We start from the raw sequence: 26,730 nt of genomic DNA on the forward strand, positions 1-26,730 counted from the left end.
AGGCTCTCAGTGAGTAGTTAGGCTTTATTTGGGCAATGCTGTCAAGCGATAGAGAACTGAACGGTGCTTACCCTAGCTCTAATTTGACTGGCGACAAGTGGTGACTCCCTCTGTGTTTCTTGCACAGTGCCTTAAAGGAAAGGACGCAGGGCTTCCTAGAACTCTTCTGCAGGCCTCCCTGGGAGGTCTCTCTACACAGGCTGAGAAATCCTCATATCCTCAGCAGATACCAGTCACTGTTTCTTAAGGCTTCGATGCACGGCTTGCTTCAAGTTGGTTGAACAGACCTGAGAATCCAGTAACGAGACAGAACAATCACACTGTTCCTGGTAACAGATTAGGAAAGGGCCAAGTCCATTGCAGTGTACCTTCTTAAACCATAAATTGACTCCTCAGATAGAGCACTGCTCCTGTCTGGCACAAAGGGTTCAATACTCCAGAAGGTTTGAAGGACTCCGCTCCACATTGAGGTTCTTTGGGAGAAATATGGCTATGCGAGTGACCCTAATCTTGAACTTCTATGGGACCAATCTTAAGAAGGGCGACTGTGATAAAACGGCATCTGGGGGGATGCACTCCTGAGCATTTTTGATATGCAAAGTGATGATGGGTTTCTCTCTCAGAAAGTGGGCTCTGCTAAACAGGCCCCACTTCCAAATGCTCCATGTTGAAAAGTGCAGTTCACATGGAAATGTAGAGAAGGAGCCAAGCACCCCCACCTCAACCAGCTCTCCCATATTGCCTATATGTTGGGAAACAGAAAGTGAGAGACGTGCAGTACCAGTGAAAATACCAATACCAAGGAGACTCATGGAAGTAAGGTTCCCATTGAGAAAGCCATACCTACACACACGACAGTATGATGGACATTTGAATGAAATCCCGGAAAAAGCAGGACCAATGAATGAAAGAGAAGAATGGTGACGTCACATGAAGAAAGTCTGACGTACAATAGAAGAGATGCAGAGACAACAGAAGTGAAGATAGTCTATAAGGCATCAAGAAATTATCAAAGATAAGTGACATCTTGGGCTCAAGATGAAAAAACTTATGCTGCAGAAACGATGAAGATATCAAGTAATTTTACACGTGTACATATGCAAAGATACGCAAGCAGATTAAGTATTCTTGAGGTTAGCTAAAAAGTGAATAGATTGCGGCAAGCGCCAACATATACATATAGGAATAAGCAAAGATGGAATGTTTCCACTACATATTATAGCGGAGCTGGACAAGAAAAGGAAGGCATTTCCTGTATGTCACAGTTAAACAAGCAATTGAATTACAAAAGCAGATCTCAGAGGCTGGATGAGCTCCAAGAAGCCAAGGGGGGTCATTCCGAGGTTGGAGGTAAGGGAAATACGATGCCGGAAAAGGATTATCACATCGCTTACCGCTACGGGCTATTCCGACCTGCCTCTAATAACGGTGCCTCTAATAGCGGCATGGGCGCGGGCACGCGGCCCATCATACCGGCAATAGCAGCATGCTGCTAAAGGGAGTAAATCACAAGTCAGGCAGACAAGCAAATGCCGGCATCATGAAGGCGCAAATAGTGGATACCGGCATACCGTAAATACCAGCATCGCGAACCAACCGTAAAATGCTATGTGCAGTGTTCCCAACTGCCACAGGTGCACACAATCAGCACAGGTGGAGGCAATGGAGTCTGGGCCTGTACAAAAGGAGCACACCCACACACCACACCCCTTTCCACACCAAGATAATTCTAATAGTAGTATCAATACCTGAGCTGGAGGAAATGCTTGTATTGCAACACCAGCAACAACAACAACAGCAACAGCAGGCACCACGGAGGTGACGCAGCAGGAGAAGGAGGGTGAGACAGGCCCAGCATGCCCCACCAGTGCAGCCAGCGTAACCACGCAGGCAGCCCACAATCACTCGCATCAGAGCCACTCATTTCAACCGAACCCCAGAGTAGAACCACACCCTGTACCGTCTGGACCGGGACACCATCACCACCATCATGGACATGATACACAACGGCATTGTCAGCCTCACTGAAATAGGTACCGCCATCCCCCCTCTATTGAAGGTAGTGTCTGTGCTCCACTTCCTTTCACCACCCTTATTTTCTCGCATTCTGAAGCAAGTGCTGGATGCCCTCCTCAAGCACACAAGGGACTACATATCCCTACCATGGACTCCCCAGGAGATCATTGAAACAAAAGTTGGCTTCCATGCATTGGCATCCTTGCCAAATTGTATAGGTGCCCTTGACTGCAACCATGTGGAGTTGGTGGTCCCCCATGCCATGGAGGTGGTGTACCACAACTGCAAGCAATACCACTCCATCAAAGTGCAGATGGTATGCAACGCCACCAAGAACATCACACATTGTTGTGCCAGATATCCCGGATCAACCACAGGAATGCTGCATGTCACCATGGGAAAAATCAGCGCTGAATGTCTAATATTGCAGAGCCTACTGCTAAATGCTCCCAATCAGAAAATCCTACAGAACACAACACATCACTAAATGGACACAGACACAGCTGCATGTTAAACGATGCATGAGCTAGAAGACGGCAGAGCACACTGTATATCATCTTGAAGATGCAACCCACACCATTATTCCATGGCACAGGACACACTGAGGGCCTGAAAATGGCATGCATACAACCAGGGACATGTGCATGTGACCAACGATAATCGGCCGGCATGTGTGACTAGTACAGCTGTCCACCATGAATCGACTAACATATACCTTTTTTTGCCTCCCATGCAGGTGACAGTGGCTATCCCTTGATGACGTGGCTCCTCACCTCTGCCCGATAACCCACAAAACAGGCACGAGGATGACTACTATCAATCCCACACCCGTATCAGTGTGGTCATTGAGCAGACATTTGGCCTGTTAAGGGCATGGTTTCACTGCCTTAGTCTATCGGGTGGGGCACTTGTCACGCTCACCTGATTCCCACGGAGGCGCAGGTCTGGCTTCGAGTGCTGATGCTTCTTCTATGGTGAAGCGCAGGACTCTGAAGATGGACTCACTGGCTCGCAGGAATATTCCCCTGTGCGTGAAAAGGGAGTATTACCTACTGACGGAATAATGCTCAAGCCTCCCACTCCCTTCCAACCCTCCATGATACCCTTCCTCGATTCCCCGTGAAGTCTCACCTTAAGGTCTGGAAGGATGAGTTATCCATCCTGCTTCTGATGCAGGGGCGCGTTGAAACCCAGTTACTTCACTGGATTGAGGTTTGATGGGAGTTCAAATAAGCTTGACTATTCAGGTAAGGCGCTGTAAGAATTCTGTAGCAAGTTCAAAAGTTCAAGCTTAATAATAATGTTCATTGTCTTATTGCAGCAAGCGCTAACGCTTATGTCTTTTTCCCCTTAGGGGTCGGGGTTCGGAATGCCAGAGATATGGCGCCAACCCAAAGTGAAACGTGCAGTTCCAGTAAATGACAGGTAAGTTCTGGATGAGCGTTCGGGTAATGTCTTTGCATTCGCTCATTCAATGTCTTTGTCTTTTTTCCCCATAGGGGCCGGGGTCCGGAATGCCAGGAAGCGGCAGGACCCGAAATGAAATGGGAATGACCCAACAGGTAAGTCTTAGAAGGAAACTGAGCTTTTCCTATTCCCTTCCTTCTCTCACCTTGTGTTCTTGTCTTTTTCTCTCTAGGCTCTGGGAAGTGGCTGCGGATCCAGATGATCGCTGCTGAAGATGGAGGTGCCCAGGAAAGGTGAGTGAAATGCAGCGCTGCAGCGATCGAAGCGAAATGCTTTTAAAATGATGTCTTCCCTTTCAGGATCATCGGTGTGAAGTCTCCGTGATGCAGCTTTAGCCGGTAAGGTCTTCTTTCTCTCCAATTCTCTCTTAGCAGGTGACCCAGGATGCTGACAGGCGTGGCTGAAGTCCAGATGCAGGAGCTGACCCGGTGAGCGTCCAGCTGCGAGGAGCAGAACAACGCGAAGCGTGAGTTGCTGATCGGGCGTGGTTTAAATAGCTTTGGAACAAGTTCCAGGTATGTATCCTTCCACCGATCAGGTATGTATCCTTCCCCGACCACACCCAGGGGAAAGTAGTTCCACAGGTAAAGTAGTTCCATTCAGGCCTCAAGACGGCCTGGATGTAGCAGCATGGTCTGCATCAGGTAAGTGCACCTTAAAACACTTGAACGCATGTCTAGCTTTATGAGCCTGGCGCCTAAGGTGCCAGGACAGGGGTCCAACATGAGCCTGGCGCTTAAGGCGCCAGGACTGTGTCCAAAGGGCCCCAGCTTGGGCCCGCTGGCACTTCCCTGGGGGAAATGATGCCTGCCTCTGGGGTTGCTGGGTCAGACCTGGCTCCTTGGAGGTAGGCATCATGACAGTACCCCCCCTCAAGGCCCCTCCCAAGGTTGTTCCCTCCGGGGGTTTTGGCTTGTTCGGAAATCTCCGGTGGAACCTTTGTATTAATCGAGGTGCGTGAACATGGTTACTAGGCTCCCACGATCTCTCCTGAGGTCCATATCCCTTCCAGTCAACCAGATAGAAGAGTTTGGACTTTAACACCTTGGAGTCTAAAATGTCTTTAACTTCGAATTCTAATTCCCCTTCAATTTGAACTGGGTCTGGAGGCTTGGACAGTCGGGTCCCTGGTTGTACTGGCTTCAAAAGTGAAGCATGAAAAACTGGATGAATACGCATGTTAGACGCAAATCCAGTTTAAAGGCCACGGGATTGATTATAGCCTTGATGGGATAAGGTCCTATGAATCTGGGATTGAAGGTTTGCGGGCCCTTGAGGGGTAAATGTTTCATTGCTAGCCATACCTGATCTCCTACTTGGTAAGGAGGAGTTTTACTTCGGTGCAAATCAGCGTTTTCTTTATACTTTTTCTTTGCTTGCTGTAAATGAGTTGCAGCTTCTTTGAAGGCTTGGGTTATTGTGGAATGCAGATGATTTACTGCGGGCATTTCCAGGGTCAGAGGTGAATCTAGATCAGAGGTCCAAGGATGGTGACCATACAAAGTATAAAAAGGAGTTTGTCCGGTGCCAGAATGCACTGAATTGTTGTAGGCATATCCTGCGATCCAAAGGATGTCTTTCCAATTTAACTCGGATTGGTGTAACATGCACCGAAGATATTGCTCGAGAGTCTGATTGGTTCTCTCGGTTTGTCCGTCGGTCTGGGGGTGGTGGCTGGTGGATAGGCGCACATCTATTTGTGCTAGTTGGCAACACTTCTTCCAAAAATGGGAGATAAATTGACTTCCACGATCCGAGACTAATATGGAAGGGAAACCATGTATGCGAACTATATTCTCCAGAAATTCCTTGGCCAAGGTGGAAGCTGAAGACAAACCTTTTAAAGGGATAAAGTGGGCCATTTTGGAGAATAGATCCACAATTACAAGGATAGTGTTGTAACCAGCACAAGGAGGCAGGTCAGTTATAAAGTCCATTGACAAGGTGTGCCATGGTGCCGGTGGAATAGCCAAGGGTTGAAGTAGGCCGGCTGGCCTTTTCTTTTGACCCTTGCTTTGGGCACAAATTCCGCAAGACAATACAAAAGACTTTCAGGCCGATTCATGGAATAATTAGCGCGGCGCAAGTGGGCAAAAACGTGCGAATCGCAGTGGAATAGCGAAAATCGCAGTGCAAGTGCGAAAATCGCACGAAAAGCAGCGCACGTCGATTCATGGAAGTCCGTGCGCGAGAAAACCAGCGGATGTGCGATAAAAAGTGCGCCGCGCACGTTGGCGCACAGGCCATCTAACAGCGTGCGCCAGGTCACAGCGAAAATCGCAAAGGCCACAGCGAAATTCGCACATAGCGCGGCGCACGCAACAAAAGTAGGCGGAACACGGGCGTAACACTCGGAATGGGGAACAACTTGCAAAAACGTGGGCGTCACGGGGGAAGTACAGGGCACAAGTGCGCGGAACGCCCACACGCTCGCCTACAACACGTATTCATGGAATAGAATAGGGCAAAAAAGCGCACGCACAAACCAGCGCACAGGCACAAACACGACCGCCACAAGAAAGCAGGCGGTAGCGTCTCTGCGGCTGTAAGAAATGTGCGCCAAAAGGTGCGCCAACAAATAGCACCCATATACTGCCATGATGAATGTCCTATACTGTGGCCCTCCTGGACAAATGACGTGCAAAGGGGTACCCACAAACACGGACACGCTGACAAAAAATACGTGTGCGTGTATACCGGGGTGCGCGGGAAGTCTCACACACGATTTGGCCGGGTACGTGGATTTCAGGGGTGCGCGGGAAGTTCCACACGCGATTCCATCAGATTAGGTGTATTTCAGGGGTGCGCGGGAAGTTCCACACGCGATTCCATCAGGGTACGTGTATTTCAGGGGTGCGCGGGAAGTCCCACACGCGATTACAGCAGGGTACGTGTATTTCAGGGGTGCGCGGGAAGTTCCACACGCGAATAGCCTGGGCGCGTGTATTTCAGGGGTGCGCGGGAAGTTCCACACGCGAATAGCCTGGGCGCGTGTATTTCAGGGGTGCGCGGGAAGTTCCACACGCGAATAGCCTGGGCGCGTGTATTTCAGGGGTGCGCGGGAAGTTCCACACGCGAATAGCCTGGGCGCGTGTATTTCAGGGGTGCGCGGGAAGTCCCACACGCGATTACAGCAGGGTACGTGTATTTCAGGGGTGCGCGGGAATTTCCACACGCGAATAGCCTGGGCGCGTGTATTTCAGGGGTGCGCAGGAAGTCGCACACGCGATTACAGCAGGGTACGTGTATTTCAGGGGTGCGCGGGAATTTCCACACGCGAATAGCCTGGGCGCGTGTATTTCAGGGGTGCGCAGGAATTATCACACGCGATTTGGCTTGGTACGTGTATTACAGGGGTGCGTGGGAAGTTACACACGCGATTAGGCTGGGTGGGTCCTCACAGGTGTTCCCTGTACACCCTCCACGGCCCCTGCAGGCAGCCCACAAAACAGGGGACTACCCTGCACACCTGCTCATGTCTCCCACCACCCCCACCCCCCACCATCCAGGGGCACCCTCCACCAGGCCCCCACTCATGTCTCCCACCACCCCCACCCCCCAGTCACCAGGGGCACCCTCCACCAGGCCCCCACTCATGTCTCCCACCACCCCCACCCCCCAGCAGTGCAGGGGCAGCCTCCACCAGGCCCCCACCCATGTCTCCCACCATCGCCACCCCCCAGCAGTGCAGGGGCAGCCCCCACCAGGCCCCCACTCATGTCCCCTATCACCCCCACCCCCCCAGTCACCCGGGGCACCCTCCACCAGGCCCCCACTCATGTCTCCCACCACCCCCACCCCCCAGCAGTGCAGGGGCAGCCTCCACCAGGCACCCACTCATGTCCCCTATCACCCCCACCCCCCGCCACCAGGGGCACCCTCCACCAGGCCCCCACTCATGTCTCCCACCACCCCCACCCCCCCAGTCACCAGGGGCACCCTCCACCAGGCCCCCACTCATGTCTCCCACCACCCCCACCCCCCACCATCCAGGGGCACCCTCCACCAGGCCCCCACTCATGTCTCCCACCACCCCCACCCCCCCAGTCACCAGGGGCAGCCTCCACCAGGCCCCCACTCATGTCACCCACCACCCCCACCCCCCAGCACTGTGGGGCACCTGCCAGCAGGCCCCCACCCATGTCACCCACCACCCCCACCCCCCAGCCACCAGGGGCACCCTCCACCAGGCCCCCACCCATGTCACCCACCACCCCCACCCCCAGCATCCAGGGGCACCCTCCACCAGGCCCCCACTCATGTCTCCCACCACCCCCACCCCCCCAGTCACCAGGGGCAGCCTCCACCAGGCCCCCACTCATGTCTCCCACCACCCCCACCCCCCAGCAGTGCAGGGGCAGCCTCCACCAGGCCCCCACCCATGTCTCCCACCACCCCCACCCCCCAGCAGTGCAGGGGCAGCCCCCACCAGGCCCCCACTCATGTCCCCTATTACCCCCACCCCCCCAGTCACCAGGGGCACCCTCCACCAGGCCCCCACTCATGTCTCCCACCACCCCCACCCCCCAGCAGTGCAGGGGCAGCCTCCACCAGGCACCCACTCATGTCCCCTATCATCCCCACCCCCCCGCCACCAGGGGCACCCTCCACCAGGCCCCCACTCATGTCTCCCACCACCCCCACCCCCTCAGTCACCAGGGGCACCCTCCACCAGGCCCCCACTCATGGCTCCCACCACCCCCACCCCCCACCATCCAGGGGCACCCTCCACCAGGCCCCCACTCATGTCTCCCACCACCCCCACCCCCCCAGTCACCAGGGGCAGCCTCCACCAGGCCCCCACTCATGTCACCCACCACCCCCACCCCCCAGCACTGTGGGGCACCTACCAGCAGGCCCCCACCCATGTCACCCACCACCCCCACCCCCCAGCCACCAGGGGCACCCTCCACCAGGCCCCCACCCATGTCACCCACCACCCCCACCCCCAGCATCCAGGGGCAGCCCCCACCAGGCCCCCACTCATGTCCCCTATAACCCCCACCCCCCCGCCACCAGGGGGACCCTCCACCAGGCCCCCACTCATGTCTCCCACCACCCCCACCCCCCCAGTCACCAGGGGCAGCCTCCACCAGGCCCCCACTCATGTCTCCCACCACCCCCACCCCCCAGCAGTGCAGGGGCAGCCTCCACCAGGCCCCCACCCATGTCTCCCACCACCCCCACCCCCCAGCAGTGCAGGGGCAGCCCCCACCAGGCCCCCACTCATGTCCCCTATCACCCCCACCCCCCCAGTCACCAGGGGCACCCTCCACCAAGCCCCACCACCACCCCCACCCCCCAGCAGTGCAGGGGCAGCCTCCACCAGGCACCCACTCATGTCCCCTATCACCCCCACCCCCCCGCCACCAGGGGCACCCTCCACCAGGCCCCCACTCATGTCTCCCACCACCCCCACCCCCCCAGTCACCAGGGGCACCCTCCACCAGGCCCCCACTCATGTCTCCCACCACCCCCACCCCCCACCATCCAGGGGCACCCTCCACCAGGCCCCCACTCATGTCTCCCACCACCCCCACCCCCCCAGTCACCAGGGGAAGCCTCCACCAGGCCCCCACTCATGTCACCCACCACCCCCACCCCCCAGCCACCAGGGGCACCCTCCACCAGGCCCCCACCCATGTCACCCACCACCCCCACCCCCCAGCATCCAGGGGCAGCCCCCACCAGGCCCCCACTCATGTCCCCTATCACCCCCACCCCCCCGCCACCAGGGGCACCCTCCACCAGGCCCCCACTCATGTCTCCCACCACCCCCACCCCCCCAGTCACCAGGGGCAGCCTCCACCAGGCCCCCACTCATGTCTCCCATCACCCCCACCCCCCAGCAGTGCAGGGGCAGCCTCCACCAGGCCCCCACCCATGTCTCCCACCACCCCCACCCCCCAGCAGTGCAGGGGCAGCCCCCACCAGGCCCCCACTCATGTCCCCTATCACCCCCACCCCCCCAGTCACCAGGGGCACCCTCCACCAGGCCCCCACCCATGTCACCCACCACCCCCACCCCCCAGTATCCAGGGGCAGCCTCCACCAGGCCCCCACTCATGTCCCCTTGCACCCCCACCCCCCAGCAACCAGGGGCAGCCTCCACCAGGCAACCCACCCATGTCACCCACCACCCTCACCCCCCAGCAGTGCAGGGGCAGCCTCCACCAGGCCCCCACTCATGTCACCCACCACCCCCACCCCCCAGCACTGTGGGGCACCTGCCAGCAGGCCCCCACCCATGTCACCCACCACCCCCACCCCCCAGCAGTGCAGGGGCACCCACCACCAGGCCCCCACCCATGTCACCCACCACCCCCACCCCCCAGCATCCAGGGGCAGCCTCCACCAGGCCCCCACTCATGTCACCCACCCCCCCCACCCCCCAGCATCCAGGGGCAGCCTCCACCAGGCCCCCACCCATGTCTCCCACCCCCCCCCCCCACCCCCAGCAACCAGGGGCAGCCTCCACCAGGCCCCCACCCATGTCCCCCTGCCCCCAGGTCCTGACGATACACAATCATGGCAGTAATGGGCAGCATACCCAGCACAAACACCCAGGCAAGGATTGCATCCACCCACATAGTGAATGCAATTACATGACACAACCCCAATGGCAAGTATGTAAATGAACACATGTCCGTCACACACACATACACAATGGCTGCAAGTGAATGTCAAAACCCATATCATGACATGTATGAAACCAAAGACAAAATAACACAAGTGGAAGTAAAAATAAAACATGTATTAAAGATTAAAAATAAGTAAACAAATCAAACATACAACTATGTGGATAACAAAATAAATGGTCCATGTCGGAGAACAAAAGTAAAAATCAAAAAAAGAAAAAGGAATACAAAAACAAATGTTGACCAAAGCAATATCAAGTAGAAGGAAAAGAATGAAAAACCATTTCCACATGGTGAACACAATAATGAAAAAAAGAAAATGTTCCTTCAAAAAACAAACTAAATACAGGAATGTACCAGGGTCCATGAGCCCAACACCATAAAGGAAACCTACTACTACCTAATGAAAAAAATATATACAAAAAAGTGGCCATTGTCCGAGCGGTCCAAAATAATAAAAACAAATAAAGGAAACCTAACACTAATTAACTATATAACTATATACAAAGGCAGCGGGCAAGTCCTGCGGCTCACTTGTTGATGTTGCTGGCCAGGGCATCATCGAACTCCATGTCGATGTCCTGGAGGCGGGACTCTGTCCTGGCCCCGAGGTCTCGCAGGGATAACCCCATGTTCAGCTCAAACTCCCTGCGAGCTTCCTCGAGGCACTCAGCCCGCCTCAACGCCCGACGCATGGAGAACTCCACCCTGACCATGGCGAGCCGCTCCTCTTCCGCCCGCTGCCACTCCGCACCTATCCGCTGGACCAACTGCTCCCACACGGAAGACACCACCATCCCAGGGTTGCCCTGCCCTCCGGCCGATGCCTGCCCCTCTGATCTTGATGGCCCCGAGCCATGATGCCTCCCACGTCGAGCCCGCTGCTGCCTCCGACGCCACTGCCTCTGCCAGCACGACGGCATCCAGGCTGATGGAAACCACCGACGCCGTCGTGCACATGCCCTGCCTGATGATGCTGTCACATCTTCCATCTGCTGGGGTCCAGTTGCTGTGTTGTCCACCCCTGCTGGACCTCCGACTCCCAACTGTGGCAGGGATGGGATCCCCACCGAGCTGGCTGCATTGGTCGGGGCAGGTCCACAGGGGGCCCTGGTGGCATCTGGGCTGGAAGACGGCAAGGAGAACGACTGGTGGATAGCCTGCACAGAGGAGGAGAGGGCTGCCACATTGGCCAACACATGCAGGAAACCCCCGAACATGGCTGATCCCAATTGGGCCACGTCGGCACGGTGCACTTCGTGATGACGTGCGTGCTCCTCCCGGGAAGCACGCACGGCATCACGAATCACAGCCGTGCGCATCGCGACCCCAATCAGGACCTTCTCCACATGGCCAGGGGTTCCCACGTCCGCAGGTGGAGGGGAGTCAGGTGACATGGACATCCCCTCTACCTGCGGACGGGCCTGGGACGGGGCATCCCTGCTGGTGCATGGTGGTGCACTCACAGGGTCAGGGACAGCGACATGCACAGGCCCCTCCACGGTGACCTGTGCTGCCTCCTGCCCCTGGCCCTGGACTGCACCACTTGCACCAGCAGGGATGCCCCCACCAGGCCCCATGTGTGCCCCAGTGGCGGCCTCCTCCTCCTCTGTGCAAACCACCAACCTGGATGGCTCCTCACCGTCTCCCACCGTAGCAGGCCCCTGTGGGGGCTCACCCACCCCTTCCGCTGCAGCCGTGGGGGCATCCCCGCCGCCTTGCTCCACAGCGCCGTCTCCGCCCTCTTCTTCACTAGCCGCTGCGTAGAGGGAGACAAAGAACACAAGCATCAGGGTACTGTACAATGGTCCCCTAGACAGGAAGCAATAGCAGATGACCACCACTGTCAAAGTACACTTCCATCATGTCCCTCCACAACACATGGGTCAGTCCAGGCAAAACACACACAGTAACAGGCATGCTGCATGCCATGGACATTTCCATGCATGTCCAATGGACTCTTGAAACATTCAATGATATGGAACTCACATGCATCATGGCTCATGCCTTTCACATGCACACACTTCACCTCAGTCACATCCATCTGGCCCCAAACACAACAAACACAGCGGATACAAGGGCAATTTGGCTGCTTCACTGAATCTGTGCATTGTCACACACATGTGTCATGCATCCCTGGCATGCACAAGTCACAGACACGCAGGTCAGCCACACAGACATGGCTACCACATATGTACCTGGCATCAGCACCCATCCCTCACCCCCACCCATGTCCCGGTACAGAGACTGGCATGCTCTCATGTTCAAAATCTGCATAGGGGTCCCCATGCGGCATTTGAACACATGCAACAACCATGTGGGTCACACATCACTGGTTGCACATGCATTACCATGATGTCCATGCACACATACATGCATACATGGCCTATGGCACACATACAGGCAAGTATCATAGACCCAGCACACAGCAACATGCCCTGTGTCACACAGTAATGCTTGGACACTTACCGCTCAACTCCAGACGGGCCTCCCTCTCAAGGATCTGGGCGTGGAGCGCTGGGCGTACGCGTTCCAGGACCCTCATCTGGATGGAACTCATGCGGCCCAGGCCCCCCTCCACGAGGCGCCGGGCCTTCACAAGGGTCCTGGACCTCAAGTCCTCCCAGCGCTTCTTGATCTTCTGGACGTTGCGGGTTTCCACCCCCTCCACGTTGATGGCAACCACACAGTCGGCCCAGATCCTCTCCCGTCCATCCTTGCTGGCGCGGGACGATCCAAAGAGGGCATCATACTGCCCCAGGACATGCTCCACCAGGACACCAACTTCGGTGGCAGTGAAGCTGGTGCCCCTCTGCCCCTCTGGCCTGGGATTGCCACTGGTGCCAGATGTGGAAGTGCCCGACATGGCAACCCCAGAGGCAGGTGTGGGTGGGCAACTGGGTCCTGGGGCTGGGCTGTGGAGCGATGTAATCCCAGTCGGGAGTCTTCAGTTCCAGCAGGGGTGGACACAGCAACTGGACCCCTGCAGATGGCTGATGTGCAGGCACCAAATGGCAGGGCACGGTGGCAGCAGGCAGGCAGGCAGGCAGGCAGCAGCAGATGGCACATGGGAGGCTGCTCGGGGCACGGGGGGCAGTAACTCGGCCTTCTGGGCAGGAGCGTGGTCTTCCGTGTGTTTTCGCGTGGCCAGCTTGATACGGAGTGATTTGGCACATGAAAATTCGGCACGTCAGCGTGAAATCTGAGGAAAGGCCCTTAGCACGTAAGCGCGTAAGCACGCATACGCGATTCTATTGGTCCAGAGTCCCTCAGCGCGTAAGCGCGTATGTGACGTGACCCGCACGGGTGTTCCCCACCCAGCACGTGATGACGGAGCACACGTGTAAATACTGCACGTCAGAGTGTCATCGCGTGTAATTGGACAAAAGTGCGCGTACACACGATTGGCCTATGTACGTGTATTTCAGGGGGGCGCGGGCACTTACACACGCAAGTACGTCAGCGCACCTGTATCCCGTTATGCGTGTGAATTTCCACACGCTATTGGACTGGGAACTGGATTCCAGGGGTGCGCGGGTCACACGCTCGCCTAGAACACGCGCAAAGCATGAATTTGCGCACTTTAACAATAACAAGCCAGACGCCAGGATGAACATACCGTTCCTAGCAGCAGTGGCAGTGGGCTACCAAAGGAGGAGGAGGAGGATAGTCAGGGCCAGAATATTCACACCCAGAACCAGCCTTTCCGGGATGCCTGATGACCAGGTGTATGGAAGGTACAGGTTTCCACCACACATAATACTGGACCTGGTGAGTGAGTGGGAGGATGACCTCACATCACCCACCCTGTGCTCCCAAGCACTCAGCCCCCTGGAGAAGGTCCTCAATGTACTGCACTTCTTAGCCACTGGATCATTTCAGCGGACAAGTGCCATAGTGGGTGGGGTGTCACAGGCCACCCAGTCACGCTGCCTACACCAGGTCTTGAACATCATCACTGCACGCCCATCAGTCCGCAGGCACATATACCTGCCCAGAACACCTGCAGAAAGGCATGCTGCCGCCCTGGATTTTTACGGTGTGGCACGATTCCCCAAAGTGCTAGGTGCCATCGACTGCACCCATGTGGCTCTACGTCCCCCCAGGGCATCTGAGCACATCTATAGGAACCGCAAGCACTGGCATTCCATCAACGTGCAGGTAGTATGTAATGCCAAGAGAATCATCACCTCAGTATATGCCAACTATCCCGGCTCCACCCACGACAGCTTCATTTACCGAATGTCCACCCTATGCCGGGACCTAGATGCTGGGCGGCATGGCGATACATGGCTGCTTGGTGAGTATGTATGCCACTGCACATGCATGCATGTTGGATACTGAGCAAGGTCACAACCCCACCAATGATACCAATCACCACCTCCACAGGGGACAGTGCCTACCCTCTCAGCCCCCACATGATGACGCCAATTCGGAACCCCACCACGCCACCCGAGGTAAGATATAACACAGCCCACATTACAACCCGGGGCATAGTGGAGCGCACATTCAGAGTGCTAAAGTCACGCTTTTGCTCCCTTGACCGTTCTGGCGGGCAGCTGTTATACGCTCCCCCAGTAGTGTGCAGGATCATAGTGGCAGCATGTGTCCTGCACAACGTTGCAACACGCCGGGGCCTGGCCGTGGACATGGTGGTGGCCCCACATCCCCAACCACATGCACAGCCGCTGCGCATGGGAGGGGAAAGGCACGGGGGGAGGCAGCCCGTACACAGCTAGTGGCTAATTACTTCACATAGTAATCACACCCCTGTGGACTGCACACTGGCCTGGCACATTCCATCTGACAGTCAATGATGACTCAACCTGACACTGATCCTGAATGTCTGGAGATTCAACCGTGAAAAGCATATCAGCCTGAGATTGTTCACCTGGAAGTGTTACAATGTGTGCATCCCTACCCACACACACCACCAATGCAGTGTTGTGAAGAAACACATTCAAGCAGCTAAAATGAATACCCACTTGCTAAATGCAACAAGAGGACAGTGCCATGTCACCCAACCCATCCCCAGCACCGCCACACAACACACCGTGCCATGTCATGCTATGTGCAGGTAAACAAAGTAATCCCCACAACATGACAAGTGTTGCGATGTACAGTGTCCCCAATTGAAACTTGCTACACCTGAAATACTCACTGTAATGCAGGACCAACAACAAACTTGAGCAGGTACTACCATTGACATGACTTCACTAATGTGATACATCAGTAGTCTCACCACCTGGAAATGCCTGCACTCCCACCACTTCCAACTGAACAGTGTTGGCGCCATGTAGAGTTGTAGGTGCACTGCTGCCAACAAGGACCCCATCTCCAGACTAGAGGGCCTTGTGTAGACATGAGGTAGGGACCTGCAAATTGGGAGGCAGACACAGATGATGAGTTACACATCAATGCAACATGCAGTGTACAACACAACAGCAATATGCACTAGGAATGTATACACAGTATTGACTAGACTACCGACACATGTAGTGGGAGTCCAATGTCACCATGTACTTCAATGTCACTTGGGCACACCCTTTGCAAGCCCATGGAAACGGGAAGCAGGAGGGGTGTGTGTGACTCAAACCCAGGCATCTGAACCTAGTACATGACAAGCCTGCATGTGCCCAGCCACAATGCAGCGTATGCCCACAGGAACCACGGAAGCCGACAAATTGTCCCAAAAAAATTGGGAAAAATATAAAATTAAAATTAAAAATAAAAATAAAAATAAAAATAAAATAAAAATAAAAAAAAATCAAAAATGGCCATTAAAGGGCCCGGGGGGGTTGGGGAGGCCACCCAGGAGGTCCGAGGTCAGGGTGCACACCAAAACCCACCTGTGTGGATCCTGGGAAAAAAAAACACCTCTATGGGCTCATGGCCCACACGGCTACCCTATTGTGGGAGTATCACTGCTGTCGCTATTATCACCCTGTGCAGCTGCATCCGGAGGTGGTTGCACTATGGGAGGCAGCCCACGCAAGGCCCTACTCTGTTCCTCCATGGCTGCAAGCATGCGGGTGTGGTAGGTCTCGTTCTGGAGGATGAGGGTGCGGAGGTCCCCATGCAACAACTCACGGGATGCCCGGACCTCCGCCCTCGTTGCTTGCATCTCAGCTGAGAGCGTACGGGTGAGACGCTCCAGCTGCTGTTCTGTCCTTTGGTGTGTTGACGCCTCAAGCTCAACAAGAGTCGTCCTGAGTTGATGTAGCTCCTGCCTCAGGGCTTCCCTGTGGCCCTGGGACTCTATGGAGATGGCCTCCTGCAGAGTCGCCAGTGCCGCCCGCCTGTCCCTGTTGGACGCCAACATGTACTCCCTGTGTGACTGGCAGATGGAGTTGGTTGCCTGCTATAGTCGCTCCATCAGCCTTTCAGGGGGGACAATGGAAGTGGCCACCCTATCCATGGCCTGAGCCATCATCTCGGATGATGCTGCCTGTTGGGTAGCCATACCGTAAATGGATTGCTCCCATGCGGTATTGCCAGGTGGCGTACGGCCACCACGTCGGCGGGCACCACACCTGTCTGGGGCAAGGCGGACTGTGCCTTGCTGTGCCGGCACTGCCTGAGGCTGCAGGACTGCATTCCCCCTCTGATCTGCTGGCCCAGGAACAGGATCAGATGTCGCGGAGTGTGACCCTGCATCCGTAACCACCAAAGGCCTAGCTGCCAACACTGACATCCCCATTGAGGGTTCTGACCCTGGTGCAGGTGGGTGGGACAGAACAGAATCCCTCCCTGGAACACTCACCTGCGACGGCACATAGGTCTCATCATCCAAGTCAACAGCTGAGTACAGCTCGGGGGAGGTGCAGCCAGAGACACCCCTTGAGAGCACGACCTGCAGCACTTGTGGGTTCTCACCCACCAGCACACCACGTCCCTCACTGGTGGTTGGTCGGCCCTCGGACCCCTCCTGGCTCTGCACCATCTCCACAACCCCAGCAGTATCAGGTGCGTCTTCCCCTGCAATGACATAATGACAAAGAAATGGAAACACGCATTAGCACCATGGCACACAATGAGGGCTGAGAAGCAAGAGAACCAGTACTTGATTGACACATGTCCCACATGACTAAGACCCTCCCATGCATGCACCCTCACTGCGTATGAAGGGCAGGCAAATGGCACACACTCATGACACAAAGATGGAAGATGAACACATTTTCTGCATGCTGCCTTGCAGTGGCATCACACATTGGCCTGTGATTGCCAGGTGACACACACATGCCATCACACAGCTGGCATGTACCATTGCTATTGAGTGTAGATGGAGAGGAGGGCAGCACTTATTCATTCAGTCCAGTTCCCGCATGCAATAGCTTTTCCAATTCAAACAGGTCTGATTTTTCACCTGGAGCTGCCAGTCCAATATGGTCCAATTGCACAGGGACATGTGTGAACATATGATATCCAGGTAACAAAGTCACTCCACTTTACCATAGCCATGCCAGACATGTGACCAGAGGACTGAGGAATGCCTAGTATAAGTGGTGGAATGCAAACAATCTGTCTGATTGAACATAGAAAAATAAGCAACAATGCTGTGGCAAGGTGACACTACAAGGGCAACTGGGGTGCTGTTGGGCTAGATGTCTACTGTTGGCAGAAGGGATACTGCAATGGCCAAATGCAGCTGCGCAGGATGTATTGCATGAAGCACATGGCTGACCCATACGACTCAGGCGCACACACTCTCACCTGGCACACAAACAGATGCCCTCACACACACACCATGCACATGGATGACACACACATGCATGTGCACTCACCGGACAATGCCTCGTAATCAGGCAGATCTCCCACGCCTTGGATCTGTTCCTCCGTGACGTAGGTCCCAGCGACTGACTCATGTGGAGTGAGTTCCATGTCTAATACTGGAGACCCACCTCCAGTCACTAGAGTTGCGGCATGACTTGAGGCCAGCTTCTTCTTTGCCCTGCGCTTTAGGTCATTCCAGCGCTTATAGCAATCATTGGCTGTGCGCCTCACGATTCCAAGGGCACTTACGATGTCCGCAACAGTCTGCCAGTGTGCCTGGCGTTGTGCAGGTGTGGTCTTGGATCCTGCAACAATGACCATCTCGTTATCATGTCCGGACACATACTCGACAAGTGCATTCAGTTCGTCATCCGTGAAGCTGGGCTTCCTGGACGGGCCGGACTGTGTAGCCGTGTCTGGGGCATCAGCCTGTGCCGGACGATCACTCTTCCTCTTCCGCTTGGAAGGTGGTGGTGATCCTGAGTGTCCTGCGCCGCTCTGGACACTAGGGGCAGGAGCCCTGGTGGGCTCTGTATCAGGTGTGTGGGATTGCACACTCAGCATGGGAGTTGGTGCAGGCATTGGCTCTAGTGTAATGGTGTCAGGGGGAATGTCAGCAGGATGGACTAGGACCGACACTGTCCTGGCTGGGTGTGTGAGAGCTGGGGTGGATGGAGCCGCAGCTGTCCCTGCAGCCTCTCCGCCCTGCCTACTTGGGGCAGCAGGTGACCTTGCTGCCCCAGATCCACGTGGCATGATGGCATCAACGTGCACCAGCGCACGTGTCGTAGCCCTGCTGACCTGGAAGTCAGCCATGGAGTCAGCCAGGTCTGGTGCCACAATGGGCTGGTCCAACAAGGGCTGAGCATGGATGGTGTCAGCCACATCAGCCTCAACGGGAGGGGGGAGGGGGGGAGGTGGGGATTATGGGTGCCCTTGACTGGTCCTCCACACATGGGGGGACAGGCTCACCCTGCAAGTTACGACCACGTCCCCTACCGGATCCACCACGGCCACCACTTGTGGCTCTTCCACCTTTGCCACCCTTACGGAATCCTCGCCTCCCAGCCATGGCACTGATATTAATGTGCGTATGGGAGTGGATGTAGACTATTGTCCTGGGCAATTGGGGGTCAAAGGGGTTGGATACCAGATGGTAATTGTACCCTAGTGCTCTAGCAAGGCTGAATGTAACCCCTGGGGAAAGATGACGGGTCACGCAACGCACAGGAGGCCCATAAAAGGGAGATGACGTGCACGCAACCCCTCCTAGACCACGTGTGCAGAAAGAAAAACCTGCACTACGCTGTGGCACCCAGTAACACAAGAATGAACGTATGCGTGTCACACGCAGCCTAGAATGACCTCTGAAGGGGTAGGCTACACACGGGGCAAGCACAGAAGTTAGATACGTGCGTGACTCACCGTATGCCAGGTGAAAGAGCGTGAAAAATGAGCGCGTTTGGTTGGCAACACCCCCGCCAAAAGAAGATTTGTACGCTGTCTGAGGAGACAGGACAACAGTAGAAGGGGACACTGTTTGAGGGAACAGGCCCAGGTAAACCAGTACAAGAGAAAAAAGAGAAAAAGCTGTCAGAGGTAACAGGGAGTACGAACTGGAAACGCCGTGAAGTAAATCGCGTGTGAAACGACAAGAAGTACAGAATTCACCCACTCGCTCTCCACGAAAAGCACGTACAAGGAAATGGTGTTCTACACGTACCTTATATACAGGCCCACACGTACAGCGTCACTTACGCGGCGTGTACGTGCTAGGGCCATTGCCACCAATCACACGCTTTGTCACTTCTGCATGTAGGTCCTTTTTCACCAATCACACGCTTTGTCACTTCTGCGTGTAGGTCCTTTTTCACCAATCACACGCTTTGTCATTTCTGCGTGTAGGTCCTTTTTCACCAATCACACGCTTTGTCACTTCTGCGTGTAGGTCCATTTTCAACTATTACACGCTTTGACACTGGGACGTGTCACGCAACATTTTCCTACGCGTGCACGTCGATTTACACGCAGACGTGTTTGATTTTCGCGTGCAAAATCACTCGTATCAAGCTGGCCACGCGTTCACACACGGAAGACTACGCTCCTGCCCAGGGGGCCAAATTACTGCCCCCCAGAGCCCTGAGCACGCTCCCACCTGCCATCTGCTGCTGCCTGACTGCCTGCTGGCCACGTGCCCTGCCATTTGCTGCCTGCACATCAGCCAGGGGTGCTGTTGCTGTGACCACCCCTGCTGGAACCAAAGGCTCCCGACTGCTTTTCCGTCGCCCCACAGCCCTGCCCCAGGACCCAGTTGCCCACCCACTCCTGCCTCTGGGGTTGCCATGTCGGCCACTACAACAGGTGGCACCAGTGCCAACCCCCGGCCAAGGAGGCAGAGGGGCACCAGCTTCAGTGCCAGGGAAGTTGGTGTCGTGGTGGAGGCTGCCCCTGCACTGCTGGGGGGTGGGGGTGCAAGGGGACATGAGTGGGGGCCTGGTGGAGGCTGCCCCTGCACTGCTGGGGGTGGGGGGGGTGGGAGACATGGGTGGGGGCCTGGTGGAGGCTGCCCCTGCACTGCTGGGGGGTGGGGGTGGTGGGAGACATGGGTGGGGGCCTGGTGGAGGCTGCCCCTGGTCGCTGGGGGGTGGGGGTGCAAGGGGACATGAGTGGGGGCCTGGTGGAGGGTGCCCCTGCACTGCTGGGGGTGGGGGGGGGGTGGGAGACATGGGTGGGGCCCGGTGGAGGCTGCCCCTGGTGGCTGGGGGGTGGGGGTGGTGGGAGACATGGGTGGGGGCCTGGTGGAGGCTGCCCCTGCACTGCTGGGGGGTGGGGGTGGTGGGAGACATGGGTGGGGGCCTGGTGGAGGCTGCCCCTGCACTGCTGGGGGGTGGGGGTGGTGGGAGACATGGGTGGGGGCCTGGTGGAGGGTGCCCCTGGTGGCTGGGGGGTGGGGGTGGTGGGAGACATGGGTTGGACCTGGGTGGGGGCCTGGTGGAGGCTGCCCCTGCACTGCTGGGGGGTGGGGGTGGTGGGAGACATGGGTGGGGGCCTGGTGGAGGCTGTCCCTGGTTGCTGGGGGTGGGGGTGCAAGGGGACATTAGTGGGGGCCTGGTGGAGGCTGCCCCTGCACTGCTGGGGGGTGGGGGTGGTGGGAGACATGGGTGGGGGCCTGGTGGAGGCTGCCCCTGCACTGCTGGGGGGTGGGGGTGGTGGGAGACATGGGTGGGGGCCTGGTGGAGGCTGCCCCTGGTTGCTAGGGGGTGGGGGTGCAAGGGGACATGAGTGGGGGCCTGGTGGAGGCTGCCCCTGCACTGCTGGGGGGTGGGGGTGGTGGGAGACATGGGTGGGGGCCTGGTGGAGGCTGCCCCTGCACTGCTGGGGGGTGGGGGTGGTGGGAGACATGGGTGGGGGCCTGGTGGAGGCTGCCCCTGGTTGCTGGGGGGGTGGGGGTGCAAGGGGACATGAGTGGGGGCCTGGTGGAGGGTGCCCCTGCACTGCTGGGGGTGGGGGGGGTGGGAGACATGGGTGGGGGCCTGGCGGAGGCTGCCCCTGGTTGCTGGGGGGTGGGGGTGCAAGGGGACATGAGTGGGGGCCTGGTGGAGGGTGCCCCTGCACTGCTGGGGGTGGGGGGGGTGGGAGACATGGGTGGGGGCCTGGTGGAGGCTGCCCCTGCACTGCTGGGGGGTGGGGGTGGTGGGAGACATGGGTGGGGGCCTGGTGGAGGCTGCCCCTGCACTGCTGGGGGGTGGGGGTGGTGGGAGACATGGGTGGGGGCCTGGTGGAGGCTGCCCCTGGTTGCTGGGGGGTGGGGGTGCAAGGGGACATGAGTGGGGGCCTGGTGGAGGGTGCCCCTGCACTGCTGGGGGTGGGGGGGTGGGAGACATGGGTGGGGGCCTGGTGGAGGCTGCCCCTGGTGGCTGGGGGGTGGGGGGGTGGGAGACATGGGTGGGGGCCTGGTGGAGGCTGCCCCTGCACTGCTGGGGGGTGGGGGTGGTGGGAGACATGGGTGGGGGCCTGGTGGAGGCTGCCCCTGGTTGCTGGGGGGTGGGGGTGGTGGGAGACATGGGTGGGGGCCTGGTGGAGGCTGCCCCTGCACTGCTGGGGGGTGGGGGTGGTGGGAGACATGGGTGGGGGCCTGGTGGAGGCTGCCCCTGCAGGCTGGGGGGTGGGGGTGCAAGGGGACATGAGTGGGGGCCTGGTGGAGGCTGCCCCTGCACTGCTGGGGGGTGGGGGTGGTGGGAGACATGGGTGGGGGCCTGGTGGAGGCTGCCCCTGCACTGCTGGGGGGTGGGGGTGGTGGGAGACATGGGTGGGGGCCTGGTGGAGGCTGCCCCTGGTTGCTGGGGGGTGGGGGTGCAAGGGGACATGAGTGGGGGCCTGGTGGAGGCTGCCCCTGCACTGCTGGGGGTGGGGGTGGTGGGAGACATGGGTGGGGGCCTGGTGGAGGCTGTCCCTGGTTGCTGGGGGTGGGGGTGCAAGGGGACATGAGTGGGGGCCTGGTGGAGGCTGCCCCTGCACTGCTGGGGGGTGGGGGTGGTGGGAGACATGGGTGGGGGCCTGGTGGAGGCTGCCCCTGCACTGCTGGGGGGTGGGGGTGGTGGGAGACATGGGTGGGGGCCTGGTGGAGGCTGCCCCTGGTTGCTAGGGGGTGGGGGTGCAAGGGGACATGAGTGGGGGCCTGGTGGAGGCTGCCCCTGCACTGCTGGGGGGTGGGGGTGGTGGGAGACATGGGTGGGGGCCTGGTGGAGGGGGCCCCTGGTGGCTGGGGGGTGGGGGTGGTGGGAGACATGGGTTGGACATGGGTGGGGGCCTGGTGGAGGCTGCCCCTGCACTGCTGGGGGGTGGGGGTGGTGGGAGACATGGGTGGGGGCCTGGTGGAGGCTGTCCCTGGTTGCTGGGGGTGGGGGTGCAAGGGGACATGAGTGGGGGCCTGGTGGAGGCTGCCCCTACACTGCTGGGGGGCGGGGGGGGTGGGAGGCATGGGTGGGGGCCTGGTGGAGGCTGCCCCTGCACTGCTGGGGGGTGGGGGTGGTGGGAGACATGGGTGGGGGCCTGGTGGAGGCTGCCCCTGGTTGCTAGGGGGTGGGGGTGCAAGGGGACATGAGTGGGGGCCTGGTGGAGGCTGCCCCTGCACTGCTGGGGGGTGGGGGTGGTGGGAGACATGGGTGGGGGCCTGGTGGAGGCTGCCCCTGCACTGCTGGGGGGTGGGGGTGGTGGGAGACATGGGTGGGGGCCTGGTGGAGGCTGCCCCTGGTTGCTGGGGGGTGGGGGTGCAAGGGGACATGAGTGGGGGCCTGGTGGAGGGTGCCCCTGCACTGCTGGGGGTGGGGGGGTGGGAGACATGGGTGGGGGCCTGGTGGAGGCTGCCCCTGGTTGCTGGGGGGTGGGGGTGCAAGGGGACATGAGTGGGGGCCTGGTGGAGGGTGCCCCTGCACTGCTGGGGGTGGGGGGGGGGTGGGAGACATGGGTGGGGGCCTGGTGGAGGCTGCCCATGCACTGCTGGGGGGTGGGGGTAGTGGGAGACATGGGTGGGGGCCTGGTGGAGGCTGCCCCTGCACTGCTGGGGGGTGGGGGTGGTGGGAGACATGGGTGGGGGCCTGGTGGAGGCTGCCCCTGGTTGCTGGGGGGTGGGGGTGCAAGGGGACATGAGTGGGGGCCTGGTGGAGGGTGCCCCTGCACTGCTGGGGGTGGGGGGGTGGGAGACATGGGTGGGGGCCTGGTGGAGGCTGCCCCTGGTGGCTGGGGGGCGGGGGGGTGGGAGACATGGGTGGGGGCCTGGTGGAGGCTGCCCCTGCACTGCTGGGGGGTGGGGGTGGTGGGAGACATGGGTGGGGGCCTGGTGGAGGCTGCCCCTGGTTGCTGGGGGGTGGGGGTGGTGGGAGACATGGGTGGGGGCCTGGTGGAGGCTGCCCCTGCACTGCTGGGGGGTGGGGGTGGTGGGAGACATGGGTGGGGGCCTGGTGGAGGCTGCCCCTGCAGGCTGGGGGGTGGGGGTGCAAGGGGACATGAGTGGGGGCCTGGTGGAGGCTGCCCCTGCACTGCTGGGGGGTGGGGGTGGTGGGAGACATGGGTGGGGGCCTGGTGGAGGCTGCCCCTGCACTGCTGGGGGGTGGGGGTGGTGGGAGACATGGGTGGGGGCCTGGTGGAGGCTGCCCCTGGTTGCTGGGGGGTGGGGGTGCAAGGGGACATGAGTGGGGGCCTGGTGGAGGCTGCCCCTGCACTGCTGGGGGTGGGGGGGGTGGGAGACATGGGTGGGGGCCTGGTGGAGGCTGCTCCTGCACTGCTGGGGGGTGGGGGTGGTGGGAGACATGGGTGGGGGCCTGGTGGAGGCTGCCCCTGGTTGCTGGGGGGTGGGGGTGCAAGGGGACATGAGTGGGGGCCTGGTGGAGGGTGCCCCTGCACTGCTGGGGGTGGGGGGGGGTGGGAGACATGGGTGGGTGCCTGGTGGAGGATGCCCCTGGTGGCTGGGGGGTGGGGGTGGTGGGAGACATGGGTGGGGGCCTGGTGGAGGCTGCCCCTGCACTGCTGGGGGGTGGGGGTGGTGGGAGACATGGGTGGGGGCCTGGTGGAGGCTGCCCCTGCACTGCTGGGGGGTGGGGGTGGTGGGAGACATGGGTGGGGGCCTGGTGGAGGCTGCCCCTGGTTGCTGGGGGGTGGGGGTGCAAGGGGACATGAGCAGGTGTGCAGGGTAGTCCCCTGTTTTGTGGGCTGCCTGCAGGGGCCGTGGAGGGTGTACAGGGAACACCTGTGAGGACCCACCCAGCCTAATCGCGTGTGTAACTTCCCACGCACCCCTGTAATACACGTACCCAGCCAAATCGCGTGTGATAATTCCCGCGCACCCCTGTTATACACGTACCCAGACAAATCGCGTGTAGAACTTCCCGTGTACCCCTGTAATACACGTACCCAGCCAAATCGCGTTTGATAATTCCCGCGTACCCCTGTAATACACGTGCCCTGGCTAATCGTGTGTGAGACTTCACGCGTACCCCTGTAATACACGTACCCTGGGCAATCGCGTGTAAAACTGCCCGCGTACCCCTGTAATACACGTACTCTGGCTAATCGCGTGTAAAACTTCCCCCGTACCCCTGATATGAACGTTACCCGCTTTGCGTTCCTTGTTTGGCAGCCCTGTAAACTGGTCCAGGGTTAGCGCAGCCCTTTGCGATGATTTAGCGATTTTGATGGCTTTTCCTTGCGCAAGGGCGTTCTTGGGGGCGTTACTGGCGCTGCTGCAGGGTCGCTGCGATACTCTGCGCCACGGCTGGTTTGGGAGCCTAAAATCCATGAATACGCTGTGCGCGGAAATCGGTTTTAGCGCACGTGCCTGGCGCAGACAATCACACGCGGACACTCTGCGCCAGCCGCTTGCGACACTTTTCTGCGAAATTCTATGAATAACCCTGTTTATGTCTTTTCTCCAAGAAGGCCACCAGAAGTGGCGTTTGATTTTTTCCTCCGTTTTAGTCATACCAGGGTGTCCTTCCATTAATGATTCATGATGATGGGCAATAACAAGTTCTTGCAATTCTTTACTAGGCAGAAACAACCGCTCCTGGAAGTAGGGTAAGTCATCCTTAACGGTGTAATGAGGACCCTTTTGACTCCATTCCAGTAAGGCTGAAGAGTCTAGAAGTTGTTTTACTTGCGTTTGGATGTCCTCAATAGTTTGCAATGAAGTTAGGCCTAAGATTCTTTGTTCTGGTATGATTGGCACAGGTTCTAAACTCGAATTGGGTTCTTCCATGCCAATCCGGGATAAGGCGTCCGCTTTACCATTCTTGCAGCCAGGGCGATAGGTAATTACAAAATCAAATTCCGCAAAGAATAGAGCCCATCGGAGTTGTCGTGAAGATTGAGCCTTGGCCGTCTTTAAATACTGTAAATTTCTGTGGTCCGTAATTACGGTGATGGTGTGTCTTGCCCCGAGAAGGTAGTGACGCCAAGCCTTGAAAGCAGATTTAATAGCCAGTAACTCTTTGTCGGTAATTGCGTAGTTGATTTCAGGAGGAGAACATTTCCTGGACCAAAAGGCCACAGGGTGTAGTTGGTTAGTTTCTGGGTCTCTTTGCGACAGGACAGCTCCCATGGCCGAACTGGATGCGTCGGTTTCCACAATGTAAGGGAGATCTGGGTGCGGGTGCTTCAATATAGGTGCAGAGGTGAATTTGGTTTTCAGGTCCTGAAAGGCTTGTTCGGCCTCAAGAGTCCATTCAAAGTGTTTGTTTTTCTTTAGGAGAGCTGTGATGGGTTGGACTGTTCGGGAAAATTCCGGGATGAATCTTCGATAGAAATTGGCGAAGCCGAGCATGCTCTGAACTCCCTTCACCGAGTTAGGAGATGGCCATTTGAGGATGGCGTCCACCTTTCGCGAGTCCATTCGGACTCCTTGAGGTGTCAGGATGAATCCGAGAAACTCCACTTCTGTGGTATGAAAAACGCATTTTTCGAGCTTTGCAAATAGTCTGTGCTGGCGCAATTTCTCAAGAACTGCCCTAACATGTTTTCTGTGATCGGATTCTGAAGAGGAGTACACCAGGATGTCGTCAATATAAACAATGACACAGACATCGATAAGTTCCCTAAGAACATCATTCATAAAGTACTGAAAGGCGGCAGGTGCATTGCACAAACCGAAGGGCATCACCTGATATTCGAAGAGCCCAAATTTGGTGCGGAATGCAGTCTTCCATTTGTCGCCTTCTTTTATACGCACCAGGTGATAAGCTCCTCGGAGATCTAACTTGGTGTACACACAAGCGTCTTTCACCTGGTCGATAAGCTCAGGGATCAGGGGCAGAGGATAACGATTCTTAATCGTTATTTGATT

The sequence above is a fragment of the Ambystoma mexicanum genome, chromosome 8 (genome assembly GCF_040938575.1).
Source record: "Ambystoma mexicanum isolate Mex_15411 chromosome 8, UKY_AmexF1_1, whole genome shotgun sequence".
NCBI classification, from domain to species: domain Eukaryota; kingdom Metazoa; phylum Chordata; class Amphibia; order Caudata; family Ambystomatidae; genus Ambystoma; species Ambystoma mexicanum.